General features: G+C 44.3%; 1 pseudogene; it reads left to right on the top strand.

Moving 5' to 3' along the window:
* Window positions 1–4172: 4172 nt before the first annotated feature.
* On the top strand, window positions 4173–5068 carry LOC138432372 (calponin-3 pseudogene; annotated as a pseudogene).
* The last annotated feature ends 2034 nt before the right edge of the window (window positions 5069–7102 follow it).

The raw sequence follows: 7102 nt of genomic DNA, 5'->3' as shown, positions 1-7102 counted from the left end.
GTTCCCTCCTGAACTAACTTTCCTCCCATGCATGAGGTCAACATCTAATCCCAATTTCTATTCCTTGGTAAGATCCCTAAAGGCCTCATGTTCCTGCAGTTCAATTCCCCTCTATCTAGCAAGACAGCTGTGCTTTCAGCTGGGTCTCCTTTGTGCAAAGAACCTTTTTGCCCTATGACAGTTATTAATGCAACTAAGTTAATGAAACACATGCCTCTTTCTTTTGAAATGATGTCTTGGAGGAGCCTGTTCTTCCTGCCGCGTTCTGAGACACAATAACACAACTTTACATGAGGTGCCCTGTTGATTTACTGCATGCTCTGGGCAGGGTGTCTCTTCGGTCTTGGTATAGAAATGTCTCAATCTTACATCATTATTCTGATGCTCTCCTGATTTGGGTCTCCTGTGGCCTCCCTTTTATCAGTTGGCTCTAAATTGTCCGGCTCCTCCAGGAAGCCTGAAACTTAGGAATCCAGGGCTCCTGGTTTCATCAGCACTCCTCCTGTCCTCCACGTGGGCATACAGCAATCTGCTGCTGCTGCTGCTAAGTCACTTCAGTTGTGTCTGACTCTGTGCGACCCCATAGACAGCAGCCCACCAGGCGCCCCCGTCCCTGGAATTCTCCAGGCAAGAACACTGGAGTGGGCTGCCATTGCCTTCTCCAACGCATGAAAGTGAAAATTGAAAGTGAAGTCGCTCAGTCGTGTCCGACTCTTTGTGACCCCATGGACTGCAGCCCACCAGGCTTCTTCGTTCATGGGATTTTCCAGGCAAGAGTACTGGAGTGGGGTGCCATCACCTTCTCCAATGGCAATCTGAGAAACTGCCAAATCCCAGGGAGACTAAAGCAGGGGTCTCTTCAAAGGTATGGCTGATGACTGGCTGTACAGTTGAACTTCCAATGACAGTTTTAACTTCTCAGTAAGAGGTTCTACAAGATGTGGCTTTGCTGAATCTTCAGGGTAGAAGGGAGCATTCTTTGAACTCTGAGTCACTAGACAGTTTAGATTTCTGTTTAGACTTTTGGGAGTTTTCTAGCTTACTGGCTCTCAGGCTGTCTCTTGACTGTGGTTGAGAAGCTGGGAATTCCTCAGCCTTGACTATCTCCCTTGACCCTTTGACCCTTGAAGAAATTCTTCATTTAATCTCTCACATCCTTATGCTCTGGGAACATTGCTATTCTATTGTGAGATTCTCCTGGGATATAACTGACTCTCACCCTTGGGCTCATTTCCTGTTCTTGCCCTGTAAGCAGCCTCTGAACTGCCTCTGTTGCCCCTGAACACAGTCGAACTGTGTCGAGTTTTGGCAACAGTGATGGGTGGGAGAGTGTGAAAAATCTGCTTTCTTCTCATCTGAGAAAGGTCTGTGAATCCAGAGCTAGTATCAAAGAAGGACCACTTCTCTGCCCCTTGTCTCCTCCAAGTGAGGGGGCAGACAGAGCACTTGGACCCAGGGCAGGGATTATATTTTTAGTGATCGCCTGCCTTCCTGAACTGCTTGAGGCTTTCTTTCCAGGAGCTGGGTGACTCAGCTATGGAGTCAACCCTTGACAGACAGTGATGAGGAGAGAATGAGAGATGAAGAAAGGAACTAGGATTGGGCTGCCCTCGCCAAAACAGTTTATGGATTCAAGTCCCTTTTATAAGGATACTTGTGATTGAATTTAGGATTCACTGAGGTAACCAGGATAATCTCTTCATCTCAAGAGTCTTAATCATAATAGTAAAGCATGTTTTTTTTGCATATAAGAAAACATTCACAGCTCTCAGGAATCTGGACCTGGTTATATTTGGGGGGAGGGGATCATTATGCAGCTTACTATACACAAGAAAATGTCCCTGGTGGCTCAAATGATAAAGAATCCCTTTGCAATGCAGGAGACCTGGGTTCAATCCCTAAGTCAGGAAGATCCAATAGGGAAGGGAATGGCTACCCACTCCCATATTCTTACCTGGAGAATCCCATAGATAGAGGAACCTGGTGGCCTACAGTCCATGAGGTCTCAAAGAGTCAAACATGACTGAGCGCCTAACACACACATACACATAACTGTCAAATTAAATTTCAGAGCCTCAAGGGCCAATCTGTGGCTCTAGGCCAGTAGGTAAGATATGGACAAGGTGAAAGAGGCTGAAGTGGACATCTTTGTTTTCATTTGAATAGTTAGCGTTTATTCAGCCTTCTGAGACAGTCCCTCTATTTTCCTCTTCAGCCTTGTGCAGGCAGAGTTGTAGTCGCTAGTCAACCCTACACTCATGGCATCCAAGGGGCTCAGTTCTGGCCAAAATTTCTAATAACCTAGTTAAAGCGAATGGTTCGGTGACCCAACTGAAGCCAGTGAGGCTTTTGCAAGAGGTATCATGAGAGAAATGCCACATTTTCAACTGCTCTTGAACTTGGAAGAATGCAACCCTGACCTAGTTGGCAGCCATGCTGCCAGTGTAAACCTGAGAATAAAGTCAAAAGGCAGAGAATGTAAAAGTAGAGAGGAACCCATTTCCGATGACATCAGCCCAATATCTCTGCTAAGGGCCAAATTTGCCCTCAGACTTTGTTGTAGTAATCAGTGAAATCCCTTTTTGATTGAAGCTTTGTTTGTTTGTTCATATAAGAACACCTGTCCAACTGGGAGCTTTTAACTTCAAAGACTGCTATGAACCTTAGAGGCATGATATTACAAGATGGCTTATAAAGTGAAAACGAGGAAGTTGTTTCACTTTATAATGATTGGTTATTACAGTGGTGGTTCCCAGATAGCAATGAATTGGTTAAATTTTACTATCTTATACCTTTCTTAGGAAGATGACTTTTCTTTTATGATTATAGAAGGCATTTATGAGAAGCAGCCTAAAAGGCAGCCCAAGTTGTGTTTCACTTGTTTTGCACGAAAAACTAAATTAAGTTTCACTTATCTGGCTTAAATGATTTTGACTGCTTAGGGAATTTTGGAGTCTAGGTTTTTTTTTGTTTTGTTTTGTTTTTTTTTTTTTTAATCTTAACACCAGGAAGGCAGAGGGCACAGTTGGAAGCTGCAGATTGTGCTGTTTGGCTTCATGCGTGTGTGTATGTATGCATATATATACATAGTGGGGGCAAGGAGAAGATAGACCAGATGGGGTCGCCTGAGCCTCATTTCTGGGGATCTTGCAAGGTCCACTGAGCAGCAGGGGAGCCCTAGAATAAGAAAATTTGGGTGCTCCAGGTGCCAGAGGGTGCTTGTCCTAGCTTGTCTATGAGTATGGTCCATGCCAGCTACTGAGCAGATCCTGATCCCTGTGTACTGCTCGCCCCTAACTGAGGGTCACAGTGTGTGTGTGCCTTCCAGACAGATGCAGGGATGCGTTCTGATCCAAAGGCTATGCTTGAGTGGTACTACCAAAGGACTGAATGGGGGAGTCCACTGTATGTGCTAGAGCCTTCCAGAAGGCCAAATACCCCAATCAGTGACTCAGGCTTCTGGCCAGTGACCCTGGGGCCCCATCCAGCTTCTGCCCAGGTCCAAGGTCAGTTGCACATCCCTTCATCAGTGCTGAATTATACTTGTTGTTGTTGTTGTTGTTACTTTCAATGAAATGTTTCCTCATGGTACATATGAATTCTGATTATGGTTCTTTCTTCTGTGCTAGCACACTAAAACATAGACATTAACCTGTTTTAATATCTCATCATGTCTCAGTTCCCCCTTCTGTACAAGAGGATTTAGCTCCATTAAATACTTAAAACATTTGCATATATGCAGTTCGTGTGGAACTCTGGAGGCGAACCGGAGCCTCTGCGGGACCTCGTAGCCAAGGCAGCAGAGGAGCCGAGGCACCGCCTGAATTCCACGGTAATACGCGTAGCCGAGTAGCTGCGGTAGTACTCATAGCTGAGTACTACAAGGTAGTACTACAAGCAGAGTACTGTGAGGTAGTACTCGTAGCCGAGGCACCACCCGCATCCCGCCGCCACGTCCCAGCAACTCCTGTGCCACCCAGGGGAGCGAGCTCTGAGCCTCTTGTGGTTAGGCCACTCCTTGGGGCCAGGAGCGGGGAAGTGGGTGAGAGAATCCCCCAGACCAACCAATCCCCCAACTCAGCCTCTTCCCGCCGCCCAAATCATCATAACCCATTTCAACAAGGCTGAAGTCAAGAACAAGATAGCTTCCAAGTATGATCATTAGGCAGAAGAAGATCTCCACAATTGGATAGAAGAGGTGACAGGCATGAGCATTGGCACCAACTTCCTGCTGGGCTTGAAAGATGGCATTAACCTCTGCGAACTCATAAACAAGCTGCGGCCAGGCTCAGTGAAGAAGGTCAATGAGTCCTCATTAAACTGGCCTCAGTTGGAGAATATCGGCAAATTTATTAAAGCTATTCAGGCTTATGGCATTAAGCCACATGATGTATTTGAAGTAAATGATCTTTTTGAGAATGGAAACATGAGGTTCAGACTACGTTGGCGGCCCTAGCAGGTCTGGCCGAAACGAAAGGATTCCATAAAACCATTGACATTGGAGATAAGTATGCAGAAAAACAAACAAGATGTTTTGAAGAAGGAAAATTAAAAGCTGGTCAAAGTGTAATTAGTTTGCAGATGGGAACCAACCAATGCGCCAGTCAAGCAGGTATGATGGCCTATGGGACTAGGAGGCACCTTTATGATCCCAAAATGCAAACTGACAAACCTTTTGATCAGACCACAGTTAGCCTGCAAATGGGCACCAACAGAGGAGGCAACCAGGCAGGGATGTTAGCACTGGGTACCCGAAGAGATATCTATGATCAGAAGCTAACGTTACCACCTATGGAGAACTCCACAATTTCCCTACAGATGGGTACCAACAAGGTTCTTCCCAGAAAGGAATGAGTGTGTATGGCCTTGGGCGGCAAGTGTATGATCCCAAATACTGTGCTGCTCCCACAGAACCTCTCATTCACAGTGGAAGCCAAGGAACAGGAACCAGTGGGTCGGAAATCAGTGATAGTGATTATCAGGCAGAATACCCAGATGAGTATCATGGCCAACACCAAGATGACTACCCAGAGATTACCAGTATGGTGGCCAAGGCATTGATGATTAGGTTCACAAAGGAGCTCAGTATTTAGCCCACTGTTTTTATTCAGTGAGAACTAAGCTAGCCTTCAGTTATTTTTATCTGGTCTTCCTAAAACACTATTATGCTTATGGTACCTAAAGGAACTATTGCCTTACATACGTTCCTTTTTCCTTTTTCAGCCTCTTCCCTAAATAGTTGCCTTTTAGTGCTGTGACAGTTAAACCCTACAGCACAACCACTAACTCGCATATGAAGTAAAAAGGAATATTGTAAAAGAGGAGTATTCTTGTTCAGTCAATTCTTTCCTTAAAAAATATGCATTTTTACAGTCCTCTACTTAAACTGGTGTTTTCAAACAATAGGAAGCTATTTTTTTTTAGTTTAGTGTCTCGTTTCTACGTGGAAGACTGAATTCATGCTTATAGCTAAATGTGGTCTTTGCCAACTAAATTTAAGATGCAGCACTTTAGAAATTTACATATCAATGTTTCTACAGTATTGTTTGCTAACTTTTAAATAAAGTCCTGATCAGTGTGCAAAAAAAAGAAAAGAAAGACAATTTGCATATATAAAATAGGATAATCAAGGTTAAAGGAGAAAATATTTCCAGAATCTTTCCAAAATTGTGAGATGCAAGTAAAATAATGTTTAAGTTTTATAAATTAAATTATATCTGACTCTAAGCCCTTATTTACAGGGGTGGAATGATATCTAATAATAATCTTTAGTGTAATATACCTTCTCAGAGGAGAAAAAAGCAAAGACCTCTAGTCTTTGGTCCTTCGAAGTTGCCACAAAGAGGCTCACAGAACAGAATGTTATTGTCCATTCAAAGACAGGTAATACCACATACAGCTTCTCTGCCAGGATGGTTCCAGAATCTTTGGCTGAAACTCTCAAAGTTGTGATACTGGATGTTTAGCAGCCCTCACCTCTGGGAACACATCTTCTCTCCCCATCAGTAGCCCTCCTGTGACCTTGGGGACTGCACCAAAGGACACAACCCTTTGTAGAACCCAGTTCTGCTTGCCTTTCCTGCAGTCCTAGGAGCCACTGCTACATTTGAGCAACACCTCCTTTCAACCCGGTCCCCTTCTCTTTCCCCCGAGGACTACAGAGCTAAGTTCTCCTCTCACAAAAGAGCCTTGATAAGGTTGGACAACAGATACCTAGAAGCTTTCATGTTGGGTCAGGCGGCACAAAAGCCATTACCAACCGCCAAGAGAAAGCAGAAACTCAGACCTTCTGGAAGAGGTTGGATTGGGGCCAAGTTACCCTTTCACTTTTATGCTAGTCTCTTCTGATTGCTTAGTAAATTTTATCCTGCCTCAGATGTCTGTTACCTAGCAGACAGTGAGGAGCTAGAGCAGAAATATCTTCAGAGAGCCCATCAGCTCTCCTGTCTTGTCATTACAATCTCCCACACTGAAGCATGGTCAGCCACCTAAACTTGCACGGTGATTGGCACCCTACCCAAAAGAACAGGGGAAAATACCTCAGTTTGGGGAGAAGGTCTGGTAAGGAGAAAGTGGAGAAGGAACGGCCACAAGTTCCTGAAATGCCCTTTGGCCTCTGTAATGCTATGGAATCGATGGCCTGAGTATGTATCCTTGTTGACCACTTGCTGATCATGTGATACTGGGCAGCTCAACCTACTTCTCTGAGTCTCAGTTTGCCATCTGTTATATGGAACATACATCAGTTTCATGGGGGTGTTGTGAGAATTAGTGAAGTAATTTATTTAAGGTTTTTAGTTTAGTTACTGGCACCTGGTCTTTCGTAAACATTTGTTATATCGTTGTTATTAACCACTGACCCATCACATATTTTACATCCAAATTTTAGCTGATATTTCCATTTGTGGTCTAGCCTCACTTCCCAGATCTGATGCTTGGAACACTTTTACATCTGTAGTCTTTTGCCAAACCACTATATGGATTCTCTCCCTGGCTATGTTGCTCTCTGAGTTCTGACTAAATCTGTTACTTACCCTTACTTCACACACTATGATGGGCATGCTTTCACCATGTCTGGTCCAACTTTCCATGTGAAACCCAG

Source organism: Ovis canadensis, chromosome 2, assembly GCF_042477335.2.
Source record: "Ovis canadensis isolate MfBH-ARS-UI-01 breed Bighorn chromosome 2, ARS-UI_OviCan_v2, whole genome shotgun sequence".
In the NCBI taxonomy this organism is placed as follows: domain Eukaryota; kingdom Metazoa; phylum Chordata; class Mammalia; order Artiodactyla; family Bovidae; genus Ovis; species Ovis canadensis.
Note: the sequence above shows the minus strand (reverse complement) of the source record. Positions and strands in the feature narration are given on the sequence as shown.